Raw genomic sequence first — 15,085 nt, 5'->3', positions numbered from 1 at the left:
TTATGTATATGAAATTTAGCCAGTAATATCAGTATATTAATCAAATAAAATTTGTTTGCCCTGTCCGTGGGGTACTTAAAGAAACCAAACAGTATTTTCTTATAACAAAGAGAGAACTCAGAAAAGATAAAAGAAACAACAAAAACACAAGCATAAGTTAGACAAGATAATCCCTCCGCTTTCGTGAGTAAAACTCTCCCTTTACTGGATAAATCCCGCTGCAGCTAAGCATTTAGTTTATGTTTTATCCAAAATTGGAGTGAAATTAAGGGAGAACCTGGTGGATTGATTTTTATTAATGATGATACCAAGGTAAGTGTCAGACTCTTTCACTGGGATGCCAGCAATAGATAGACTGGTACAATTTCTAAGGGCAAGCAGTTCACATTTGCCAATGTTTAAGTGGAGTCCTGAAGCTAAAGTAAAGGCATTAATTGTGTTAATAGCTATCTGCACCTGTGAGGCATGTTTTAAAAAGAGAGTTTGTTTTGCTGCAGATGAGCCATACTCTCTTAAATATTTAGCGGCTTCAAATTCGAAGAGTTCCAAATTTTGACAGTAGAGATGACTGGTTAGGGCTTTATCCCAGAAATGTTTCATTAATGACAAAATATCTTCAATCACTTTTTCATGTTTTAGAAGGGAATTATTAAGTTTCCAGTAGCAGCTCCTACAAGTTTGGGCAGCATTAGGATTGAGAAAGACTTGAAGTGATACTGCTTTGTGGTCCGTGAGTGGAGTTGGCATTATATTGACTATAACATTATTTTTATCTAAGCAATCAGAGACTAACCAGACGTCAATACGGGATTTAGAAGAGTTGGATTTGTTACTCCATGTAAATAGTCTGGCTTTAGGGTTTTTAATTCTCCAAATGTCTATTAAATGAAATTTTTTGCATAAATGTATTTAAACAACAGGACAGAGAGTTATTTGAGCTAGGTAGGCATCTATCTAGTGAAGGATCAGGAGCAATGTTAACATCGCTGAGTTCGATGTCGAGTACTTTTCTGGAGATGTCTTCTTGCTTTTGCTCAGGGACACCTGAGAGCCTGAAGTTCCATCTCTGATGGTATCTTTCAACTTCGTTGACTTTCAGTTCTACTTGAGACAATCTGCTGCTGTTTTTCTTACAAGTAGCTTTAACTGTTTTGGTGACGTTCTTCAAAGATTCCACTTCCAAGAACATGAAGCCAATAGACTTCTTCATGGCCTCAATGTTAACAGTATTCTTGCTGACCATAGCCTCCAGATTATCCAGAGCACTCATTAATTAAAGTAGCAATGTTGTTTTGCACATCAGCAAGAGTTATATCACCTTTGTGTTTTTTACCATCGGGTCTGGCCGGAATATCGGGGTCCGAATCCGGCAGTGGCATCAGTTCAGGACTTTTGCTGCAGTTGTAGTCATGTTCGGCAGCCACGGCATTCTTGGGAGTGGTATTTGAGCCAGCTACACCTGTATTTCTCTCCATTTCCTTGGTTGTTCCTTTCGTTAGACTTTTATATTTCATAGGTGTTTCTTTTTCCTTCCTTTTACTACCCTGAGTTGTTGGAAACATCTGAGCTATCGCTTTGCAAAGAAGCTAGGGTCACGAAAGAGTTCTTTGAAGTATGGTTCAGGAAGCCGTTACTTAGAAGTACAGCATACGTGTACTGAAGGAACAGTCAGTAGGATAACTCACTTGTAATTCAGAGAAAAAACGACGGCTGAAAGGGAAGTAAAACTGCAAAATCCTGCTAAGCCGCGGAGACCAGCGTCTACCTCGGTCGCCATCTTGGCTCCGTTAGCGGTTCATAGTTCTTACATACCTTGATAGTTACATCGGCAATAATAATTAGACAATAAATAAGTGAAGTATTGAGTAAAGTATTTTATCAACCGTTTCATCTTAAAGTAAAACACAAGAAAGCACAATGTATAGAAAAAAATATTCGATTACCTTTTGAATCCTTCATAGTACCCTCAACTTTATCACTTTACTCATCTCTCACTGCCATTTGTAAACGAGGACATAGGTTGCTAGGAGATAGATACTGGAATTTTGTGAAATATATTGTAGTTTGACTCATGGGGGTGGGGCTTACTGGGCTTAAGCCCGGGTTGTTGTTTCAGAAGCCCGGGGTCTTTTGGAGTATAATTTGTTTCATAGTTAGATGCCTGACTGACAACTGTATAAAACAAAAACTACAAACAATATTCGAAGCACATAGCGCACAGTCGTAAATTCCCCCTAATTTCGGTATGATCCGAGCTCGGACACTAGCAGACTGAGCACAGCACTTACGTGAGCGAGGGGAAGAAGCTGCTGCGTGCGACTTTGCTGTAGGAGAAGTGCAGACAGGCAGACAGAGGAGAGCTTAAGTTTGACCAGGTATCAAAGCAAATCATTCGCACTGTACAAATAATGTAAATATGACGGTGATTGATATCAAACTGATCACTTGACCCATATTACGTTACTTGCTCTTCGAGTGAATCAACAAATGGCGAAATGAAAAGCCGAACAACAATGCTGTTTTTTTAGAGAGTCTTAGCTTACGTGTGTTTATTTCATATTTTCAGTTGTTACCCTCCACGGCTAAATAAAGCACTCTAAATCGGTTTCAGTAAATGTACTGATTTACACAACAATGGACATAAGGAGCTTCTTTCAAAGTAAAATCTCAGGTAAATGTTATTTTATATATTATGCTTTGTATGTTGTTCAATATATTTCTTTGTAAACAAGAGGAATTTCAATAGAAATTGCAGTATATTTACAGTTGAAACCAGATATTTACATACACCTTGGGGGAAAACAACATAAAACATTTTTTTACTGTTGAACATCAAGTAAACTTTTTTGTTTTAGATAAATAAATATTGAAATATCTTTTAAATTAGTTAAACCTCAGAATAAAGAGAGAGAGAGAGCTGTCTATTTTTTTTACCACTTTCATCAAATTTAGGAGTATATATACATTAAGTTTATTGTGTCTTTAAATAATAAGAAAACTCCAGACAATTCCATTCTGAGCTTAAGAAGCTTCTGATAGGTTAGTAGAGTCCATGAAAAATAAACATTTAGTCTGATTTGATGTTTTACAATTTAAAAAGTGATTGTGTTTATATCTGAAGAGTATGTAAATATCTGGTTTCAACTGTATATTTGATGATGGTGGTGTTTGGCTTGATTGTCAGCACAAAGAGGGAGCGAGAGGAACAGAGAGGGAGATGGAGAGGAGAATGAGGACAGAAGAGAAATGGAACAAGAGCCAGGTGAGACAGACATGTTAGTCAAATGGTTGTTTGCCAAAACTCATTAGAACATGTATCTAGTACCTAGTGTATCTTTTTGGAATACTTGAATAATATTGACCCTGAAAATGTCATTGATAGGTTCGTAAAACTCAAGCCTCGAAGATACAGTCTCATGTTACCACAATAAAGAGGTGTTGTCAGTGTAGTGCAGGTCTATGGTGATTTTCAGTGCTACTATCATCTAGTTTTGATTCTGGTTCTGTCTTGGTTAAGTCCTGAAGTAGTCCTGATTTTGAACTGTTGTAGTCCTGTTTTAATTCCGGGTCAGTTCTGGATCTGGTTGAATTGGGGTTTAGCAACTGCACAGCAACTCCACCCCCCAGCCTCCCGCCCCCCTTCCAATCCCACATGCATACTACCCTTTAGGGCTAAGCTCTGGGTGTATAAAATGTCTGGCTCCGCCTCTGGTTTGACTATACTCAGTGTCAGCGTTGCTTCTTTCCGGTCCCTCCCTCACTTTTTGAAATGCCCATGGTCAAATATCGATGATTGACCCGCAGCTGGAAGACTGAATATCGTCTCACTGTCATGACGACGCTTTCTGAAAGAGAAAATGAAATTCAACAACACAGAGATAAGAGCACTACGGCAGAGGATTAGGGCCACTGGGGAAAAAAGCGGTAACATCTTTTTTTTTTTCCAGAATTCTGAAAAAAAAGTCAGAATTCTTACTTTTTCCCCAGAATTCTGGAAAAGAAAAAAAAAGACATTACCGCTTTTTTCCCCAGTGGCCCTAATCCTCTGCCGTAGAGCACTGTTTCAATGTCTGAGGAAATAAATCTATTCACCTCTATAGTGCTGTGAAGAAGTATTATTCCCCTTCCTGATTTACTGTCATCAAATAAAGTTAGACAAAGGTAACCCGTGTAAATTTCAAAGAATGCAAATTTTCAGTTTTCATGATTTTATTTATTAAGAATAAAACATTATCCAAAACTACCTGGAGTGAAGTAGGCTAAAAGATTTCAAAAAGCAACACGCCCGCCACGATCTAAAGAAATTTAAGAACAACTGAGAAACCAAGTCACTGACATCTGTCAGTTTGAAAATGGTTAAAAAGCCATCTCTAAGGCCTGGGGACTCACAGTGAGAGCCATAATCCACCAATGGAGAAAAACTTGGTACACAGGGGATCCTTCCCAGGAGTGTCCATCCTACCAAAATTACTACAAGAGCGCATCAACGACTCCTCCAGGAGTTCACAAACAATCCCAACAGCATCTAAAGGACCTGCAGGCCTTGCTTGCCTCAGTTAAGGTCAGAGTTCAGCAATAAGAAAGAGACTGTTCAAAAATGGCAGCCGTGGGAGAGTTCCAAGGAAAAATTGCTGCTGAGTAAAAAGAGCACAAACACTCGTCTCACATTTGCCAAAAAAACATCTTCATGATCCCCAAAACTTGTCTGTGGACTGATGATACAAAAGTTGAACTTTTGGAAGGTTTGAGTTTGATTACATCTGGTGTAAAACTAACACAGCATTTCATAAAAAGAACATCATAACAACAGTCCAAATGATGGTGGTAGTGTGATGGTCTTGGGCTGCCTTGCTTCCTCAGGACTTGGACGAATTGATGAATTCTGCTCTCTACCAGAAAATCCAGAAGGAGAATGTCCGACCATCAGTACATGCCCTGAAGTTCAAAAACACTTTGGTTATGCAGAAGGGCAATGATCTGAAACACAGCAGCAAGTCCACCTCTGAATGGCTCAAACAAACAATATGAAGGTTTTGGAGTGGCTTAGACTTAAATCAGGCTGAAATGCTTTGACCTGACCTCAAATAGGCCATCCATGCTTGAAAACCCTTGAGTGTGGCTCTATTAAATTCTGCAAAGAATGGTCAAAAGCTCTTCCATGGCCACAAAAGACTCATTGAAAGTTACCTCAAACTCTTGATTCCAGTTCCTGCTGCCAAGGGTCGCACGACCAGTTATTAGACTTGGGAGTAATTTTTTTCTCATAGGGCCCTTAATTAATAAAATCCTCATCAAAAAATGCAATTTGTATTTGCTTGGGTTTACTTGGGTTACCTTTGTCTAATATTAAAATTTCTTTGGTCTGAAACATTTAATCATGACAACAATGCAATAAACTGAGAAATCAGGAAGGGGCCAGATGTTTTTACACAGCACTGGAAGTCCAAATCAAGTCTGTAGTGAAAACTACATCTATTAGCCCCTAAAGTTATACTATGAGCTTATCTTAGAGAGCAGTAAAGAGACAGAAACATCTCACAAGCACACATTTTATAGTAAAATCACTATATTTTTGGACTACCTAATATCACAAAGTAATAATGATATGAGTGTACCTCTGCATTCTGCTGCCATGATGGGAACCGATGCATTCTTTCTGAGATTACTTCCAGCTTTCCTCTTCAGGCCCATGTTTTCCAGCTCCAGCTTTCTGATATCTGCTTGCATGGCGCTGATCACCTGGATAATTCTCCTTTTGCTGTCCATGGTGCTGACCGCAGTCTTTTCCACCCTGTCTGCTTCTCTCTTGAAGGTACTCAGCCCACCTATAGACACACGTTCTATTCCCACAAATATGCTTTCATTTAAGGCTCATTACACAGCTCTCCTTTGGGTCAACAAAGATATAAGCAGCCAATCAGCAGCAGCAATCTAGTCTGTCATCGGACTGTTGGTGGTGGGGTCACCTGGGGTGAGTGCTATTTTCTTCTTAGTGACCTGATGCCTACCACTTTCCCTCCTCCTGTTAAATATTCATCTGCTCTGTCAATGTAAAGGAACAATTGGTGCTTGGGAGAGGCTTGCCTGTGGTCTAACTGTCTGTCAAGAAGATACAGTGAACCTGTTCCCCATGAACTTAGTCTACCTCTCAACATGGTGCAAATTCATATAGACTGAGGAATAAATTATTCAACTTATGGTTTACACTTTTTTTGTGTCTTAACTTTAATAATTTTTTTCTGCCCCAAAAGCCTGGACTGGATTACGTGGCAATAGTAGTAATAATTTATTATAACATCAAAATGGCCATCTATGCCCCTTTGCTGATGCTTTCTAAATCATTATGGCTTGCAGAGGTAGTGCAAGTGAAATCACAGAGATCTGAAAATTGCCTTCATTCATAAAAGAGTGAAAATATATGAAGTGCATTAGCAGATGACTTCTGCTTGTATCCATGCGCTTACAAATGTAAAGATTTATACAATATTTATTGTACAAATGCAACAAATGTGCAAAATTAAAAGGAAAAAATACGTTTGAGAGGGCTAGCCTGGGTTTTATGCTGCTTTGCTGCTCTCTAGTGTCCAGTAGTCCAATAGCATCATGCTTACAAAATAACCTGCATAACACTGACCTCTTTGGTAGAAACTAGTATCTCATATATCTGACCACAGCAAATAATGCTGCTTTAGATTTTCTCATAAGTGTTTTGTAAGCTGAACCCAGCGCACTTCAAGTGTAAGCAGGTGTTACGAAATATGCCAGCTGCTGTGCATCTAACTGAAAATTACACATCACGAGGATGTTACTTCATGATGTCCTCGTGATGTGTGATATTGGAGGTGAGACTCAACAACAATGGCAGATATGAAATTGCACACAGACCTCTGCCTCAATATTAAGCTGTCTGTTTGTTTGTGTTTTCACACCGCACTACATATTCTAAGTTCCTCCCATTGCACAGTGTGGTGTGTGAGCTGTTTGTGTGCTGATAACAACCCGACAGATAAGCTCTATGTGCTGCTGACACACTGACACCCTTCAGGTGATTGTGTAAGTGAAGACTGAGTGCAAGACAGCTGTGTCACAACATGGGTTGTGTTTTAACTCGTGGTTGTATACAGAAGAAGGAAAAAATCATTTAAAAAAAAGAATATTTACTATAGATTCCCAAATGTCCAGCAGGTGGCATGCACTCTAATTTTTGTGACACAAAACTGGGGCTAATGTTGTGAAGCTCCATGTGCAAGCACATGATATCCTCCATCAGCAGCAGGGTAAGCCCAGAGCCCTCTAATAGTAAGAGTTGCAGAGGCAGAGAGGGTTCAGAATGCAGTAAATGCATTGATCTGCAGTAGTTTTTATACCACAGTAAAGTGCATGTGGTTAAGTCTTTGTGTACTCCTCTACCTTTCTGACAATTTTTGAGCTTGTTAATGTGTTTTTAACATTATATGCTGACCAACAGCAGCCACAGTTTAACATTTATTGTTAGATTTTAGTGAACTTGGATAAACATTTCAAAATCAATTGTTTTCTACCTGTCAGGTTTTCTTCATTCTTCAGTAATGCCATGATAAATTCATACTGCAAATAATCTTAATGGCAGAATGAGACTGACGGGTGACTTTCAATGACAGCATGAGAATAACTGTGTTTGCTTTGGAAATATTTTGGTGTCCAGAGCTTAAAATATTCAAATTCAGAACAAATATCTATTCCAACTTTCTGTGTGACAGAGACAGGAATTTATATGTCTTGCATGTGGACGAAACTGCTACTCAACACTTCACATCTACACAGGGCAGATTGCATTAAAACACTCATTATTGTGTATCATGTCTCATAGAGCATGTTTTTTTCACAGGCATTATAAGACTCTTGCTATTATAGGACACTTTAGTGGGATTAATACATATTCATATATTTAAAACATGTTTCTCTGCTGTTGTGTGCTGTGCTACATGGGGACGCTGCACTCACTCAGAGATAAAAGCATACGTGTACATTCATCCCACTGACGCCAAGAGGAGAAAAATAGTTGGCTCACTTTAAAAGAACAATGACAATGACTGTAACTATGGATTAAAACATCAACATATACACAAATTCAATCATATTCAAGAACACATTTGCACATTTTTTTTCTTACAAAGTCCAGACCACTGTAAAGGGTAATGTTTGAGTCATTAAAAATTAATAAGTGTAAATCTTGGAAAAATTCAGGGAAATGAATCTCCAGGTTAGGGTGCTGTTTCACTGCAGGGAGTCTTCAGACCTGTGGTTTGTGTGCTGAGAGAGTGTTAACAGAGAGAAAAAAGCAGAAAATGTAGGCTTTGTAGCTACAAAGCCTACATACTTTTCAGACAGGTAAATGCATTATGGCATGTGATGTAGTTGTTATAAGTAAAAGTTTAGAAATGAATTAGCTGTTGACTAGTGTGACTAGTGTCGTTAGTTATGAATTCATGAATTTGTATTGACAGTTTACACTAATACTAAAATACAGGATCGGTATGACAACACACACAGAATTCAGTTCTATAAAAATGCATATATTTATTAGATTCTCTATTTAGCCTTATTTGATTATTTTTTTCAGAGCTGGTTTCCATATTTTAAATTTACCTTGTTTTTTTCAGTCTGATTTGTTTCCTTTTCTTTCCCTCTGATTTTACCATCTGCTGAGATGCAACATTGTACACAGTGAACAGTCAACAGAACCATAAGCCTAAAAACAGTATTTATGAGACTGCTACAATATGCCTCGACTCTTTATTTTTAGCCATGTATCAGAAAATAGCTAGCTGTTTCCCTGATTATTGTACAGTTATTATTTTATTACTCTGAATCGATACATTTGTTAAAACAGACAAGACAACAATAAGCCATAATGTTATTTTCGCACTGACATTCACACCTATTGGTAATTTTAAATTACCAATTGACCTAACCCCACTAACTGCATGTCTTTGGACTGTGGGAGGAAGATGAAGTGCCGGAGAGAAGCCACGCAAACTCCACACAGAAAAACCCCGGCCAGGTGGTGGAATCAAACTCACCAACTTCTTGCTGAGTTTGAGTCCAGGCCTTACCTGGCGTACTAATTGTTGCGCGCCACATTATGTTATATCACAATATAGTAATATTAATTAATATTTAATATATTATTTAGTTATTTAGTTGTGTGTGTGTGGGGGGGGGGTATATTATATAAAACATAATTTAGAATTTATTAGGCTACTTGTTCTTGGTTGATATTGTGTGTTTGCTAGCTTAAACTGGCATATCTACAAATTTATTGGTGAATAATCAGTTAACATGTTTCAATGCACAGGTGAGTTTGATTTAGATGTGCTGATAGCATACAGTATTTTTTTTTATTTTTTTTTTTTGCGTTAAAAAACACCCAACAACTTCACAAACTTCTGTGCAGCTAAAAACCTAGTTCCAGGAACTATTTCTGCAAAATAAAATAAAATAAAATAAAATGGTCCATTGGAGTGAACGGAGATGATGCGACTCTTACTAAACGAGGGCTCTGGGTAAGCCCAAAGGGCGACAGTATAAAGTAGAGGTAATTGATTTTTTTTTTCTTTGCAAGTGATTACAGAAGCAGAATTTAATACGTGGCTTTTGCAGCCCTTTCATCACTGCTCGTTGCTTTGCAAATTTGACACCAGAGGGTCAGGACAAATGCAGCTCCCTTCAGAATACCGCACTCATCATTTTAGCCAAGTTGCTGTTGACCTGGCGCCAGCACTACAAAACAGGACAAGTAATTTAATTTGTCACCACCGCCGACCTTGAAGCAGGGAATGTAGGCTACCAGAATCCCAATAGGGAGGCTTCAAGAAAATGTCCTGGGAGCTCAGAGAGAAAGAGAGAGGGTCGGACTGTTCTGCTTGAAGCATCACACCCGTTCCCTCATGTCTAAAGGAATATATTTGTCCTTCAGGTATGCATGCAGAGATTAATGAATGTCTAATTCTGTTTTAAAGGTACTGGGGCGCTGTCTCTAAGGGCAGAGGTGATCAAATTACCCATGATTTAATTTGAGGTTTAACAGCAGATCTTTAAAAGTATAGCAACACAACACTTCAGTCTTTGAACTGAAGTATTCTGTGCTCTGTGTCTAGCTATTTTTGTGGCATAAAATCTGAAAAATGACAAGTATGCAGTGCTTGTCCTTCACCAAAAACGTTCCTCCTTAAAGTGAAAAAAAAAATACTGTAGCCAGGGAGTAAACACCATCATAGCAACAGATAACACGACTGCCAGAAAGCATACAGTCAGCAGGCAGTACCACCATAATCCAAGTCAAGATGTCCACCTGCATGAACTTAATAGCGTCATTACTCGGGAGATACATTACACTGAAGTGTCATTTCCCTGTGCAAGAGGCTCTAAATCAAGGAGGGCATGAGAAATGTAGGGTGCATCGGCTTTTATTATGTGATGCATGCCAAGTCCTCCGATGCCTCTGTCTGTCATGTTTACATACCTCACAAAGTGTTGAGGCAGTATTTCATTTGATTGGATCAAACACCTTTAAAGGGTTGTTTCAGAAGGCCTCGCAGTAAATTTAAAAAAAAAAAAAAAAGAGGCAGAGAAACTGCTTGGTCATTGCGTTTCTGTGCAGCTGTTTTGTCTCTTTGAGCTGTCGCCACAGTTACCACGATGATATGACACTGATAGGTTAGATAAATTCTCAGATCCCCAAGTGTTCTGTTACTTTATTACACATTAGTAAGGTCCCCAGGGAGAGCGCATTCCCAATCCTATCGCTCATCACCCAGAAGCAACAAATGTACTAATGACCTCTTGCAGCCGTGTGATGTGACGTGATGCGATCTGATGGTAACTGCAGCCCTATCGAGCTGACATCTTATATCACTCTGGTCAGAATTTAATATTGGTCGTAAAGTCTAAATATAAAGCTTCAGAGACTAAGTTGTTTAACATAGAGCTGCTCTAACTGTCTGGCAAAAACACACACGCAGGGGTAACAAGGCTTGAAGGTGGCGTGTTTACTGCTTGCCGAGATGTTCTGCTTTTGAGATTATTATGATGCGTGTGAAATGTTGCAGCAACTTCGACCAAGCTGTTTAAAAGAAGCTTTTAAGCAGCGTCCTCCTTTTCCAGCATGCCAGTGTTTCAAATAGAGACCTGTAGGTTTTCCAGCCATTTGGCACGGTCTTTAATGACATAGCTCATAGCCACAGTCCCATTTAGCAGCCTTCATTATGACTCACTAATCATAGGTTACATTTGTTTTTCTTTTTCTCTCTTCTCATTCTCTCTACCTCTTTCTTTCTGAAAACTTTTAGGCCTCTGCCTTACTTTTACCATTCTGTTTATCTTCTTCTTAGCGAGATGAATCCAGTAAGGACGCCAGAGCTGCTACTGGAGAAAGTGTTTGTTGACTTTTCGGCACAGACTGGTGCTCTGTAGGGGAGCAGTCTGTTATTTATGGCTCAGGGCCTCATGTGATTGGCTGAAGAGAGATGTAATTATGTCTGGCGCTTTTTAGAATTACAATAGGTGCCGTGTTGAGTTCACTGGTTGCTAGGTTACTAAGTGAAAGGTTTTGTACTGTATAGAAAAATTTCTTTTTCATATAGCCTTTGCTTGATGGTCAGTGAACTTTTTCTGTTCTTACCCTCGGCCCATTGATGCAATTCTTACTGAGTAACTCATTGTGGCTAATTGTAGATGTACCCAGATAGTGTGTGGATGTTATCTGTGTCCTGTTAGGGATTAATTCAGAATTTTGTACAAAACAAGGCGAGCAAATGTTGTCCCTTCATCAGTTACCTTTGAACTTTTTTGAACAAGAGGAATGGAAACAGCAACCAAAGCCAGTTTCAGTTCTAAAGATGCCTGACTGGTATTTTAAGACAGGCTTGAAATGAAGAGAAAATATTTGGTGTGCAGTCGTTGTCAGGGTGAAAGTACTTTTGAGCTGATAGGAAGTAACACAAATATTCACTTGCAGCAATGAAGGTATGCAGAAGACCATCTCTGAATGCACAAAATGGACTACAGCAGCAGAAGACCACATCGATTACTGCTCCTGTCAGCTAAGAACAGGAAACTGAGGCTATAACTTGCTCACCAAAACTGAACAAAAAAAGATTGGAGAAATGTTGGCGTTTGTAATGAGTCTTAATTTTTGATGGTGTGCCCATCTCCTCATTGGCTGGCGTCCAGCAGGATAACGCACCATGTCACAAAGCTCAGATCATCTCAAACTGGTTTCTTGAACATGACAATGAATTATTTGTACTCAAATGGCCTCTGCACTCACCAGATCTCAATCCAACAGAGCACCTTTTGGATTCAGTGGAAGAGGAGATTCTTATCGTGGATGTGAAGCTAACAAATCTGCAGCAACCGTGTGATGCCAAAATGTCAACATGGAGAAAAATCTCTGAGGAATGTTTCCAGCACTTTGTTGAATCTATGCCACAATGAATTAAGGCAGTTCTAAAGGTAAAAGCAGGTCCAGCCACATGCTAGGAAGATGTAACTGACAAGTTGAATGAGTGTGAGAGCTTATATGAGGGGTTTTTTCTGTTATCTGAATTTGGTTTGGTTTGGCAGTGACATTTCATCCTTCACATGGATAGTGTTAGTAGGAAAGGAAGTTTTAAATAGCTGCAATGATTTCCAGTGAATTGCTTACATGCAGAAGTGAGGATATTAAATCTAGATATGAAAATAAAGATAAACAAGTCTCAACGACTGCTTTAATAGCCGGTGAGGAGACCGACTCTGAGTCAGGCACAAGCAGAAATGATTGGATATTACTTTCAAAATTATAGTATTCAACTCCAGTGAGGGAAGATTAATTCAATTAACAGTTGTCCATAACACAAGAGACGTGCATAATTCTCTTCATAAAAACAGTCAGTGATGGGGCCTTTATCTCCTCATTATGTAGGGGTGGTCAGACGGGAACCTTGAATAGGCTGATGGGATTATGTCAGCTTGAATTGGTCTCTGTTGAGGTTATTACACATGCATGCAGTGAAACGGAAGCCAAGTGTTTGTCTGCTCACTATAGGTGGTGGGAACTGAAGACGATACTTGAACACACCACCATACATAATCCTATTGTGTGCTCCATACCATGGCTTATGTGATCACTGTCTTCAAGAATACATGTGTAGTTATATAAACACAGAGATGCGAAAGCAGTTGGGGCTCAGTGAGTAATCCTCGTCTAATCCATTTATTTTAAATACATGGGCTGTCATGGTTATTAAGTAGTGATGTGTCTATCATTTTCGTGTGTGCACATAGTTGCAACACTGCCTTCGACGTATCTCACACCCCGGTTCCAAAGCAAAAGCTTTGAATGCCAGTGCAAATTTGCATTTCTTTTAGTCATGGGTTTATTTAGTCCACACAAATTGGAAAATACTTATAAACTGAAAAAGAAAATGTTTTTCTGGGTCTCACCAGAGTTGAAGCCAAGAATCTTCCCCTTTTCTCTCTGTCACATGAATATCAGCCAGATCACAATGGGGGGAAAAAAACAACACTTCCAGGCCTGCAGCATCTAGTTATCTACTTTCTGTGTAGGCTGGAGTTATTAAAGATTGCATGACACAGTGTCTGGACCCGGCTGAGTGGATAGTGTAAGTATAGACGCTGATTAGTTCTCTCTTCTCACCTAATTACTGGTGTGATCCTATTGCAAGCTGTTGTGATACCCTCAGCGGACCATCATGTCAAAGTCAGTTACAAAGTCAAGTTGTCCATGTATCTAATGAAAGCAGTGTAAAGATAAGATGGTTGTAAAAGTGTCTAAACTGGCTTGTTAAATAAACTTTGAGTTGGAGTAATTCAAGTAGGTGGTTTGTTAAAATATTTACGCAGTTCTGTCTGTGATGCTTTATGACTTTCAGATCTAGACAGTCATTAAAATGGCACATCTGTATAACAAATTTTGACTGTCACCCCTTCGCTTCTTTCTCTCTCTCTCTCTCTCTCTCTTTCCAGCTCCTTAGTTTAGTTAGGTATGCAGTAGTGCCACTTGCAGACGGCAGTGTCCTGGTAGCCCTAAAAAGGGAAGGAGTCTCACTCTTACTCCTGGCAGCTCGTGGAGGAGCGAAGGCTAAATTAGGCCTGGTTTCATTGACTTCCAATCCACCGACTCACAGCAGCCCTTCAGCCCATAGGAGGTGCCCAGTGGTGATCAGTGCTTCTGATCCTTCCTCAGAGCTTTCCCTGACACTGTCTGGGTAACTGAAGTCAGATAGAGAAGTGAGAAATCTGAATACAACAGAAACATTCAGTTTGTGAGGCTTTTTATTTTAACATCTCTATATCATCATAGTCATGTGGCTTACCAACCATGTAGTAACTGCCTAAAATGACCCCTTTTTGATTTTATAAACCTTTATGCCTTATAAAAGCATCTCATCCTCTTAATTTCACAATATTAAGGTCTTGTTTAGAGCCATAAAAGTTGAAGTTCAATATATTATGACTAAATCATGTTGCAAAGCAACCACCTAGCAATGGATTTTAAGGACCTATTTTTAGCGTATAAACAACGTCAACTGCCCATGTTTTGTTTTTTTCTCTCTGTGCCATTAAGTGTTACTGGAGCATGGGCACGTACCAGTTATTATTGTGTATGTTCTTCTGATTATTTTTGTAAGAATTACTTTGAGACTCATAGGATGTATTTCAAATTTTGTCATAAGTATGATGATTGTGAACCTGAGGGTGGATAGACACACTTGTTTAATACTAGCAGGTTATCCTAAAGTCTACTAGCTGTTAACTGGTTGTACAATTACATGTTTCAGTACGCTGCAGGTGAATAATTCAGGCCTGGAAGTCTCTTCATGTGAGCCATATTCAAATTTAAATTAGATTGTGAACTTTATCGAGATTCAGATTTAAAAGTTGAAAATATGAAGGTGTTTTTATTTATGGCACACAAAGCCATAAAGGATCTTTGAAATTCTTACTAAAGAACACCATATATCACTTTCAAATGCTTTGTGGCTCTTTTTACTGTATTGAAAGAGTAGCTTCAAGCAGTGCACAAGCAACGGTAGCACTT

This window comes from Pelmatolapia mariae, linkage group LG18 (genome assembly GCF_036321145.2).
Source record: "Pelmatolapia mariae isolate MD_Pm_ZW linkage group LG18, Pm_UMD_F_2, whole genome shotgun sequence".
Lineage (NCBI taxonomy): Eukaryota > Metazoa > Chordata > Actinopteri > Cichliformes > Cichlidae > Pelmatolapia > Pelmatolapia mariae.
This window is presented reverse-complemented; position numbering follows the sequence as displayed.